Consider the following 12,006-nt stretch of genomic DNA (forward strand, 5'->3'; position numbering starts at 1 on the left):
CGAGTGTAACGTGAACAACAAATTTTAGTATTCCTCAAACGAGCAGGCTCCAGGAGTGAAAATATTCATCATATTAACGGACGCACTCGAATGAACCAGAGTAAGTGGGTGCATGAGCACATTCACCCCTTTCTCTCGCTGTGACCCATTGTGTACAGCAACCACTGTTAAGTGAAAGCCTATTCCACAGTTTTCCATGCATCATGCTCTTCAGCTATTGACTTTTTTCCGCTGCTGCATGTTTTGCAATGTTGGTTATCCCACATCAGCTCCCTCGGCCCGTCTACGATCCTTTGACCTGGCCACATGTCCAACCCATCTGTATTTCATTTCTATTACGCTCACAGTTGTGTCTTCCATTCCGATTTGTTGCCTGATCCATTTCGTTGTCTTCTGTCGCTCGTATAGATTTCCAACTGTATCTATGCATTCGTCGCTTACCAACCATAATTTCTGTAATTGTTTTTTTTTTTAAATTAAAAGTTCGTGTTGATTGCCTTAAGTCGAAGATGATACACTTTGCTTTTCAAATATTTAGGAACTTAATTTTAAAAGCCCTATGTAGTTAGACCCTTATGACCCTTCTGTTTTTTTCCTTTGCTACGTATCCAATCATTGCTTTTAACTATCCAAAACATGAGGACCAGTCCATTTGTTTATTACACAAAAATTTACGATATGTTGACTACGTAATAGTTTCTTGTGTTTATGATTGATTTTATGCCTTCTTCTGTACTTACTCCATTATATTCTTCCAGTAAATATTTTTGTAAGGTGGTGCTCCAGAACAATAACATGTGTAATGGAAGACATGTTTACATGCATCATCAGCTGCTGTATAAACTTCATTGAAATGTTCTATTGGTTTCGATCTATGTGGTCCATCTTCCGGCAAAATGTCCTTCTAGAGTCTTACCTTCTACATCTACATACATACTCCGCAGTCCACCATACGGTGCGTGGCGGAGGGTACCTCGTACCACAACTATCTTCTCTCCCTGTACCACTCTCAAACAGAACGAGAGAAAAATGACTGCCTATATGCCTCTGTACGAGCCCTAATCTATCTTATCTTATCTTATCTTCGTGGTCTTTCTGCAAAATATAAGTTGGTGGCAGTAAAATTCTACTGCAGTCAGCCTCAAATGCTGGTTCTCTAAATTTCCTCAGTAGCGATTCACGAAAAGGACGCCTCCTTTCCTCCAGAGACTCCCAACCGAGTTCCTGAAGCATTTCCGTAACACTCGCGTGATGATCAAACCTACCAGTAACAAATCCAGCAGCCCGTCTTTGAATTGCTTCTATGTCATCCCTCAAGCAGACCTGATAGGGATCCCAAACGCTCGAGCAGTACTCAAGAATAGGTCGTATTAGTGTCTTATAAGCGGTCTCCTTTACAGATGAACCACATCTTCCCAAAATTCTACCAATGAACCGAAGACGAAAATCCGCCTTCCCCACAACTACCATTACATGCTTGTCCCACTTCATATCACTCTGCAACGTTACACCCAAATATTCAATCGACATGACTGTGTCAAGCGCTACACTGCTAATGGAGTATTCAAACATTACAGGATTAATTTTCCTGTTCATCTGCATTAATTTACATTTATCTATATTTATAGTTAGCTGCCATTCTTTACACCAATCACAAATCCTGTCCAAATCATCTTGTATCCTCCTACAGTCACTCAACGACGACACCTTTCCGTACACCACAGCATCATCAGGCAAAAGCCGCACATTGCTATCCACCCTATCCAAAAGATCATTTATGTAGATAGAAAACAACAGCAGACCTACCACACTTCTCTGGGGCACTCCAGATGATACCCTCACCTCCGATGAACACTCACAATCGAGGACAACGTACTGGGTTCTATTACTTAAGAAGTCTTCTACCCACTCACATACTTGGGAACCAATCCCATATGCTCATACCTTAGTTAGGAGTCTGCAGTGGGGCACCGAGTCAAACGCTTTCCGGAAGTCTAGGAATATGGCATCCGTCTGATACCCTTCTGATATGTTAAATAATATTGCCTTAATATTGACTTAAACGGGCAAACATCAGTCTGTATAGTAATTGGTGACATATAATGTAAATATTGAAGACCGTCTATTTTAGTCAGTATTAGGGCAACTGTGTTTAATATAAAAGAAATCTAGATGCTAAAACGACTTTTTTCAGTGCCAGAACGGTTCACACAGACCGAAAGCGGTAGCATATCTCATGAAAGTTTATACAGCAGCTGGTAGTGGAGTCAAACATGTACTCCTATATTATTTCATTATTTAATGACGTTTATGTGCACAAATAGACCGAAGCCACTGCTGGAATGCCACTTCATAAATGTCTTCAACGTTAGAAACGATAGTGAATGGTCGTTCGTGTAAATAACGTTAAACCATATGAACATTGGACATACTGTTCATCAGGTCTTTACAAGTGCTATCCTTCTTTGAAACTGTGGAGTAGCCGATGACGTTCGAGAGGATTGTATTTGGGGACATGACACTGAAGTGGAACAGCATTTTATTGCAGGACAGACAAGTTCGAACACACTAAAAAGAAAAGATTTCGTGATACTGTATTTGTGAATATCATCGCATCGAATGACTCAGTATACCACAGAGCGATGTTAGTACAGGTTTCATGCGTATCACTGAGGCTATTGCTACTTTAAATAAGATAATAATCGAAAATTTCAAAGGTGGCAAAGATCGTTTTCAAATTACAGGCATCGGTGTCGGACTTAAGCTAACAGAATGCATCGTCCTGAAGAAGGGTACGGTACATTAGCTTAGTTAGGTGAGGAACTGCATGAACTCTGCCAGAGAGGCACTTCTGTTGTCTCTGGAGGAAACCGCGGGCATCCTTCACAGGGGGTCTCGGGCCTTGGCCTTGCGCCGCAGCCGCATTGCTGTACTGCCTCACGTGGATGCTGGAGTGTTACGACAGCGTTCACGGATTGACCAGTTGGTTTCCGTTGTGAGAAAAACCAGCGGAAGACTGTGGTCTAGGACCACTTCTGCTTTCCGTAATACCTCCGTCCATAACAGATCTCCTTTCCCCATTCGTGACAGGTTTCACAACTGCTCTGGAAAAATTAGGATTAGTTTTCCATTACGAAAGACTTAGGCTACATAAAAAAGAGAAAACTCAACACTCTTCGCGTAATTTCCCATTCAGCGAATTAAGAAAACCACAAGAAATCTTAATCCAACCCGAAGGAAGTGTGAACATCACACATCTCGTAACAGAGTCCAGTGACTGAGAGGACGTGACACATTTCTAGGTGCTCGGTTTTCAGAAGGATATCGTGTCTCAAATTCAGTTTTCTCTTCAATGTATTTTGAGCAAACTGGCTGGCTCAGTTTAGGACGGAGTAGCTCCTTTCTGGCTATACAGGGTGTTACAAAAAGGTATGGCCAAACTTTCAGGAAACATTCCTCACACACAAATAAAGAAAATATGTTATGTGGACATGTGCCCGGAAACGCTTAATTTCCATGTTAGAGCTCATTTTAGTTTCGTCAGTATCTAGTGTACTTCCTCGATTCACCGCCAGTTGGCCCAATTGAAGGAAGGTAATGTTGACTTGGGTGCGTGTGTTGACATGCGACTCATTGCTCTACAGTACTAGCATCAAGCACATCAGTACGTAGCATCAACAGGTTAGTGTTCATCACGAACGTGGATTTGCAGTCAGTGCAATGTTTACAAATGCGGAGTTGGCAGATACCGATTTGATGTATGGATTAGCATGGGGCAATAGCCGTGGCGCGGTACGTTTGTATCGAGACAGATTTCTCGAACGAAGGTGTCCCGACAGGAAGACGTTCGAAGCAATTGATCGGCGTCTTAGGAAGCACGGAACATTCCAGCCTGTGACTCGCGACTGGGGAAGACCTAGAACGACGAGGACACGTGCAATGGATGAGGCAATTCTTCGTGCAGTTGACGATAACCCTAATGTCAGCGTCAGAGAAGTTGCTGCTGTACAAGGTAACGTTGACCACGTCACTGTATGGAGAGTGCTACGGGAGAACCAGTTGTTTCAGTACCGTGTACAGCGTGTGTAGGCACTATCAGCAGCTGATTGGCCTCCACGGGTACACTTCTGCGAATGGTTCATCCAACAATGTGTCAATCCGCATTTCAGTGCAAATGTTCTCTTTACGGATGAAGCTTCATTCCAAGGTGATCAAATTGTAAATTTTCACAATCAACATTTGTAGGCTGACGAGTCGGGGCGTGGAATGTCAGAAGCTTGAACGTGGTAGGGAAACTAGAAAATCTGAAAAGGGAAATGCAAAGGCTCAATCTAGATATAGTAGGGGTCAGTGAAGTGAAGTACAAGGAAGACAAGGATTTCTGGTCAGATGAGTATCGAGTAATATCAACAGCAGCAGAAAATGGTATAACAGGTGTAGGATTCGTTATGAATAGGAAGGTAGGGCAGAGGGTGTGTTACTGTGAACAGTCCAGTGACCGGGTTGTTCTAATCAGAATCGACAGCAGAGCAACATCGACAACGATAGTTCAGGTATACATGCTGACGTCGCAAGCTGAAGATAAACATATAGAGAAAGTGTATGAGGATATTGAAAGGGTAATGCAGTATGTACAGGGGGATGAAAATCTATTAGTCATGGGCGACTGGAACGCAGTTGTAGGGGAAGGAGTAGAAGAAAAGGTTACAGGAGAATATGGGCTTGGGACAAGGAATGAAAGAGGAGAAAGACTAATTGAGTTCTGTAACAAGTTTCAGCTAGTAATAGCGAATACGCTATTCAAGAATCACAACAGGAGGAGGTATACTTGGAAAAGACCGGGAGATACGGGAAGATTTCAATTAGATTACATCATGGTCAGACAGAGATTCCGAAATCAGATACTGGATTGTAAGACGTACCCAGGAGCAGATATAGACTCAGATCACAATATAGTAGTGATGAAGAGTAGGCTGAAGTTCAAGACATTAGTCAGGAAGAATCAATACGCAAAGAAGTGTGATACGGAAGTACTAAGGAATGACGAGATACGTTTGAAGTTCTCTAACGCTATAGATACAGCAATAAGGAATAGCGCAGTAGGCAGTACAGTTGAAGAGGAATGGACATCTCTAAAAACGGCCATCACAGAAGTTGGGAAGGAAAACATAGGTACAAAGAAGGTAGCTGCGAAGAAACCATGGGTAACAGAAGAAATACTTCAGTTGATTGATGAAAGGAGGAAGTACAAACATGTTCCGGGAAAATCAGGAATACAGAAATACAAGTCACTGAGGAATGAAATAAATAGGAAGTGCAGGGAAGCTAAGACGAAATGGCTGCAGGAAAAATATGAAGACATCGAAAAAGATATGATTGTCGGAAGGACAGACTCAGCATACAGGAAAGTCAAAACAACCTTTGGTGACATTAAAAGAAACGGTGGTAACATTAAGAGTGCAACGGGAATTCCACTGTTAAATGCAGAGGAGAGAGCAGATAGATGGAAAGAATACATTGAAAGCCTCTATGAGGGTGAAGGTTTGTCTGATGTGATAGAAGAAGAAACAGGAGTCGATTTAGAAGAGATAGGGGATCCAGTATTAGAATCGGAATTTAAAAGAGCTTTGGAGGACTTACCGTCAAATAAGGCAGAAGGGATAGATAACATTCCATCAGAATATCTAAAATCATTGGGGGAAGTGGCAACAAAACGACAATTCACGTTGGTGTGTAGAATATATGACTTTCGGAAAAGCATCATCCACACAATTCCGAAGACGGCAAGAGCTGACAAGTGCGAGAATTATCGCACAATCAGCTTAACAGCTCATGCATCGAAGCTGCTTACAAGAATAATATACAGAAGAATGGAAAAGAAAATTGAGAATGCGCTAGGTGACGATCAGTTTGGCTTTAGGAAAAGTAAAGGGACGAGAGAGGCAATTCTGACGTTACGGCTAACAATGGAAGCAAGGCTAAAGAAAAATCAAGACACTTTCATAGGATTTGTCGACCTGGAAAAAGAGTTCGATAATATAAAATGGTGCAAGCTGTTCGAGATTCTGAAAAAAGTAGGGGTACGCTATAGGGAGTGACGGGTCATATACAATATGTACAACAACCAAGAGGGAATAATAAGAGTGGACGATCAAGAACGAAGTGCTCGTATTAAGAAGGGTGTAAGATAAGGCTGTAGCCTTTCGCCCCTACTCTTCAATCTGTACATCGAGGAAGCAATGATGGAGATAAAAGAAAGGTTCAGGAGTGGAATTAAAATACAAGGTGAAAGATATCAATGATACGATTCGCTGATGACATTGCTATCCTGAGTGAAAGTGATGATGATGATGTCCTCCTCGCTGAGTCCGGCGACAGCAACTCCGTCAGTCCTCTGTGTCCTTGTTGTGGTAGGCTCGGATGTGGCTCGCGAATCCGAATTTCGCTTTGAATGTCCTGTTGCATGAAGCACAGTGAAGTTGACCAGCAGAGTTGTAAGTATACGTGTAGACAGGCTTGAGCTGAGATTTTCGGAGCTCTCTTTTAGCATCCAGGTTCATTAGACGCTTTTGCTCGAATTGTTCGATGCTCTTATGTACAGTTGATCGCCACTCCGATCGGCGCAATACTAGCTCCTCCCAACGGTTGCTTGGAATACCACAGGCTGCAAGGCGGCGTTTAATGGTGTCTTTATATCGCAGGTGTTGACCACCTTTCCTCCTCTTCCCGCATGAGAGCTGCGAGTAGAACACCGCTTTAGGTAGCCTACTGTCATCCATGCGTACTATGTGACCACTCCATCTCAGTTGATGTTTCATTATCAAAGCTTCAATACCAGCCAGTTTCACGCGGCGCAAAATCTCCGTGTTTGGGACACGGTCTTCCCATTTGATGCGCAGAATTGATCTCAGACATCAAAGATGAAATTTATCTAGCTTCTTAATGTCAGCTTTGTAACAGCACCAGGTTTCCGAGGCATAGAGTAAGGTGGATAATACTACTGCTTTGTAGACTGCAATTTTTGTTTGTAGTTTGAGATCATGTGATTTCCATACTCGGTCATTAAGCTTACCGAAGGCTGAGGCTGCGCTGGCTATACGCGCTGCGATTTCCGTTGTCAGACTGTTGTCACTTCTAATTTGGCTTCCCAGATATTTGAAATTTGACACATTTTGCAAGGGTTTGTTATTTATCTCAATACTGGAGTCATCTGCATTAAGACCTCTAAGTGGCTGTTTGAGAACTTGCGTCTTAGTGATGCTAATGGCTAAGCCAAATCTTCTGCAGGAGGCATTTAACAGATTTATGTAAGTCTGAAGAGTTTCGCAAGAATTAGCCATCATGCATACATCATCCGCGTAGAGAATCTCTAAGATGGATAGTTTGGTTACGCGACGTTTTGTTCTGAGGCGAGAGATGTTGAAGACACTTTTGTCTGTCCTTGTGTCGAGACTAATTTGATTACTACAGGCTTTGGTCGCGTCTCTCATAACAACTGCGAAGTAAAGTGAGAAGAGTGTGGGTGCCAGAACACAGCCTTGTTTTACACCGCATGTCACGGGAAACTGTTCTGAGAGCTTGTCCTCATGGCGGATTTTTGCCATCATGTTTTCATCAAACTGCCGGATCAAACTGACAATTTTGTCAGGGCACCCAGTTTTCTTTAGTATGATCCAGAGAGCTTCCCGTGGGACACGATCAAAAGCTTTTTCCAGGTCTACAAAGCACATGAACAAAGGCCGATGTTGCTCTAAGCTTTTCTCTTGCATTTGTTTGACAACAAATATGGCATCCACTGTGCCTCTGTTTGGGCGAAAGCCACACTGGGTCTCTGGTAGCGGTTTTTCTGCAAAGTGTGTTAACCGGGTGTTAATTATGTGGGCAAGGACTTTTCCCGCTACTGAGAGAAGAGAAATGCCCCTGTGGGAGCTGCAGTCTGATATGTCACCCTTGCCTTTATAGATCTTGGAAATACAAGCATCTTTCCAGTCTTATGGAATCATTTCATACTCCCAAATCCTTAAGATCAGAGCAAACAATGGTTTCTTGATGTTTGGCCCCCATATTTATATAGCTCTGATGGCAAGTTATCTAATCCTGCTGTTTTGTCATTTTTCAGCTTAGCCAGTGCTGAAATGAATTCATCGTAGGAAGGGGCATCCGCAAGTTGTTCCTCAACTGGCAGGTCTTCAAGTGCTTCTATGTATGGAATATCGGTTGTCTGATGGTCGGGATTAAGAACGTCATTAAAATGTTCCGCCCACCGAGACAGGATGTCACTCTGTTGCGTCAGCCGACAACTTTTATCTTTGTTATGGACTGGTGCTATCTTCCCAACTCTTGGACCAAAGATAGTTTTCAGGGACTCAAAGAATCTGTCCGTTTGGTGTGTGTCGGCATATAACTGTATTTCATTTGCTTTATTTGCCCACCAACTGTCTTTAAGAGCACGTACCTTCACTTTTAGATTGTAATGCGCTGCTCTACGCTTGTTATCATCAGGGGTGCGAAGAGAGGTTCTGAAATCATTAATTAGCTTTCTGATCTCTGGATCTGAGTCGTCAAACCAGTCCTGGTGCTTCTTCTGAGGCTTTCCCAAGACTTCTGAAGCACAGCCACGCAGTCTGCTAGAGTATGCACTCCACTGTTCATATACAGGGGCAGATTCAGATATCAAAAGGCCATCGACACCAAATTTTTCATCCAGTTTTGCTCTCATAGTCTGATCATTGGCCAAGATTTTGCAGGACGATTTTGTTGGTATTTTGTGTGAAGCTCGGCGTGGTGCCTTCAAAGTTATCTTTAATTTGGACCTCACGAGTCGATGGTCTGTCCATCCCTGAGCGCCTCTCATTGCACGTGTGACCAGTACGTCACCAAGATCTTTTTTCCGTACTATCACATAATCCAGAAGGTGCCAGTGTTTAGATCGCGGATGCATCCATGTCGTTTTATATTTTTCAGACAGACGAAAATAAGTATTTGTCAGACAGAGTTCAAACTCGGCACATAGAGTTAGAAGATCCAAACCATTCGAGTTGCATTTTCCAATCCCATGGCGACCGACGACTCCATTCCAAGCACTGAAATCATTCCCAACACGAGCATTAAAATCACCAAGTAACAGAAGTTTATCTGCAGAAGGAATATCCCTAAGAACATGTCGGAGGTCTTAGTAGAACTTGTTCTTCTCTTCATCCGGAGATGGCAATGTAGGTGCGTATACGTTGATCAAGTGAAGATATTTCTTGGATGCCAGGTGAAGTCTGAGTGTTATTATTCTGTCACTGATACCTTTTGGGAGTTCTGTTAGTGAACATGCCAATTTATTGCGTATGGCAAAGCCTACCCCACTTTCCGCCCTTTCAGTGGATGATTTTCCACTCCAGTAGTAGGTATAACTTCCGAGCGGTTCACATAACTGTCCAGAGTCACTAAGATGTGTTTCACTTATGGCGGTAATATCGATGTTATATCTAGCCAATTCCCTTGCGATAAGTCCTGTCTTTCTCTCTGGGCACTGATTATCATCGTTATCCTGTAAAGTACGGACGTTCCAGACTCCAATCATTAGATATTTAAGGTAACTGTTTATTTTATTATTTTTTTGACCGCATATGTTAGTGAACAAGTGACCGCAGTTTGCCACTTGTGCTGGGTTGAGACGGGCTATGTTTAGGCCACCTTTTCTAGGCCTCTCCCTGGATTAGGGAAAGCAAAGCGATCCTAAATAGGGCTGCTTTGTCGTCTGACGAGCTGCCGAACCAGTCCTCCCTCTCTCACGAGTACCAGAACGACCATCACCGTCTGACCTCCTAACGTGCAGAGCACCAACTAAGGTTCAGGTAAACCAAACCCTTGCCTCACCATCAGTACTCCATCGCCGCAGGACTTTCAAAGCTCATAGTCCATTGAAACTTTGCCGGAGTCATCTGCGCGTGAAGGTATTTAAAGTGGACAAGCAGTTGCGCAGATGCAGATCCACTCTCTCGTCCTCTGCCTCTGGTTGGCAGTGGATCGTAGGGCCGATACGACTGGCAAGAGGCAGGGAATGGCCATATGCCACTGGAAGTATCCTGACATACGCCCTTAAGGCACATCACAGGTGCCTTGCTTCGTCGGTACAGAAGCCGTGAGTGTTTACCTATCGATATTACCCGCCTCCTACACCGATGAAGAGACTGACAGAAGGGAAGAAGGAAAGGGAAGGGACTGGAAGGGAAAGGGAGGAAAGGACGGTAGGTCGTTGTGAGGCACACTTCGTCTGGCTCCTCTGCTGAGACCTGACCGGCTAGGTTGAACCTGCCAGTAGCTACGCTACCACCGGTATAGCTCTCAGCATCACAGGAACACGCAAACTCTCCCACCCGCACGGACAGTGCTACGATAAGGTGGTGCCTCCAGGGAGTGAAAGTGAAGAAGAATCTGCTGAACGGAATGAACAGTCTAATGAGTACACAGTATGGTTTGAGAGTAAATCGGAGAAAGACGAAGGTAATGAGAAGTAGTAGAAATGAGAATAGAGAGAAACTTAACATCAGGATTGATGGTCACGAAGTCAATGAAGTTAAGGAATTGTGCTACCTAGGCAGTAAAATAACCAATGACGGACGAAGCAAGGAGGACATCAAAAGCAGACTCGCTATGGCAAAAAAGGCATTTCTGGCCAAGAGAAGTCTACTAATATCAAATACCGGCCTTAATTTGAGGAAGAAATTTCTGAGGATGTACGTCTGGAGTGCAGCATTGTACGGTAGTGAAACATGGACTGTGGGAAAACCGGAACAGAAGAGAATCGAAGCATTTGAGATGTGGTGCTATAGACGAATGTTGAAAATTAGGTGGACTGATAAGGTGGTGGACTACGCAGTATCGGAGAGGAAAGGAATAAGTGAAAAACACTGATAAGGAGAAGGGACAGGATGATAGGACATCTGCCAAGACATGAGGGAATGACTTCCATGGTACTAGAGGGAGCTGTAGAGGGCAAAAACTGTAGAGGAAGACAGAGATTGGAATATTGGAATACGTCAAGCAAATAATTGAGGACGTAGGTTGCAAGTGCTACTCTGAGCTGAAGAGGTTAGCACAGGAAAGGAATTCGTGGCGGGCCGCATCAAACCAGTCAGTAGACTGATGACCAAAAAAAAAAAAAAAAAAGGTTGACGAGAATCCGCACGCAATTGTGCAATCACGTCATCTACACAGAGTTTCTGTGAGCGTTTGGGCAGGCATTGTTGGTGATGTCTTGATTGGGCCCCATGTTCTTCCACCTACGCTCAATGGAGCACGTTATCATGATTTCATACGGGATACTCTACCTGTGCTGCTAGAACATGTGCCTTTACAAGTACGACACAACATGTGGTTCATGCACGATGGAGCTCCTGCACATTTCAGTCGAAGTGTTCGTACGCTTCTCAACGACAGATTCGGTGACCGATGGATTGGTAGAGGCGGACCAATTCCATGGCCTCCACGCTCTCCTGACCTAAACCCTCTTGACTTTCATTTATGGGGGCATTTGAAAGCTCTTGTCAACGCAACCCCGGTACCAAATGTAGAGCGCCGGCCGAAGTGGCCGTGCGGTTAAAGGCGCTGCAGTCTGGAACCGCAAGACCACTACGGTCGCAGGTTCGAATCCTGCCTCGGGCATGGATGTTTGTGATGTCCTTAGGTTAGTTAGGTTTAACTAGTTCTAAGTTCTAGGGGACTAATGACCTCAGCAGTTGAGTCCCATAGTGCTCAGAGCCATTTGAACCATTTTTGAACCAAATGTAGAGCCTCTTCGTGCTCGTATTGTGGACGGCTGTGATACAACACGCCATTCTGCAGGGCTGCATCAGCGCATCAGGGATTCCATTCCACGGATGGTGGATGCATGTATCCTCGCTAACGGAGGACATTTTGAACATTTCCTGTAGCAAAGTCTTTGAAGTCACGCTGGTACGTTCTGTTGGTGTGTGATTTGAAGAGAAGTAAGAAAATGAGCTCTAACACGGAAAG

Source organism: Schistocerca serialis, unplaced genomic scaffold (genome assembly GCF_023864345.2).
Source record: "Schistocerca serialis cubense isolate TAMUIC-IGC-003099 unplaced genomic scaffold, iqSchSeri2.2 HiC_scaffold_1260, whole genome shotgun sequence".
Classification (NCBI taxonomy): domain Eukaryota; kingdom Metazoa; phylum Arthropoda; class Insecta; order Orthoptera; family Acrididae; genus Schistocerca; species Schistocerca serialis.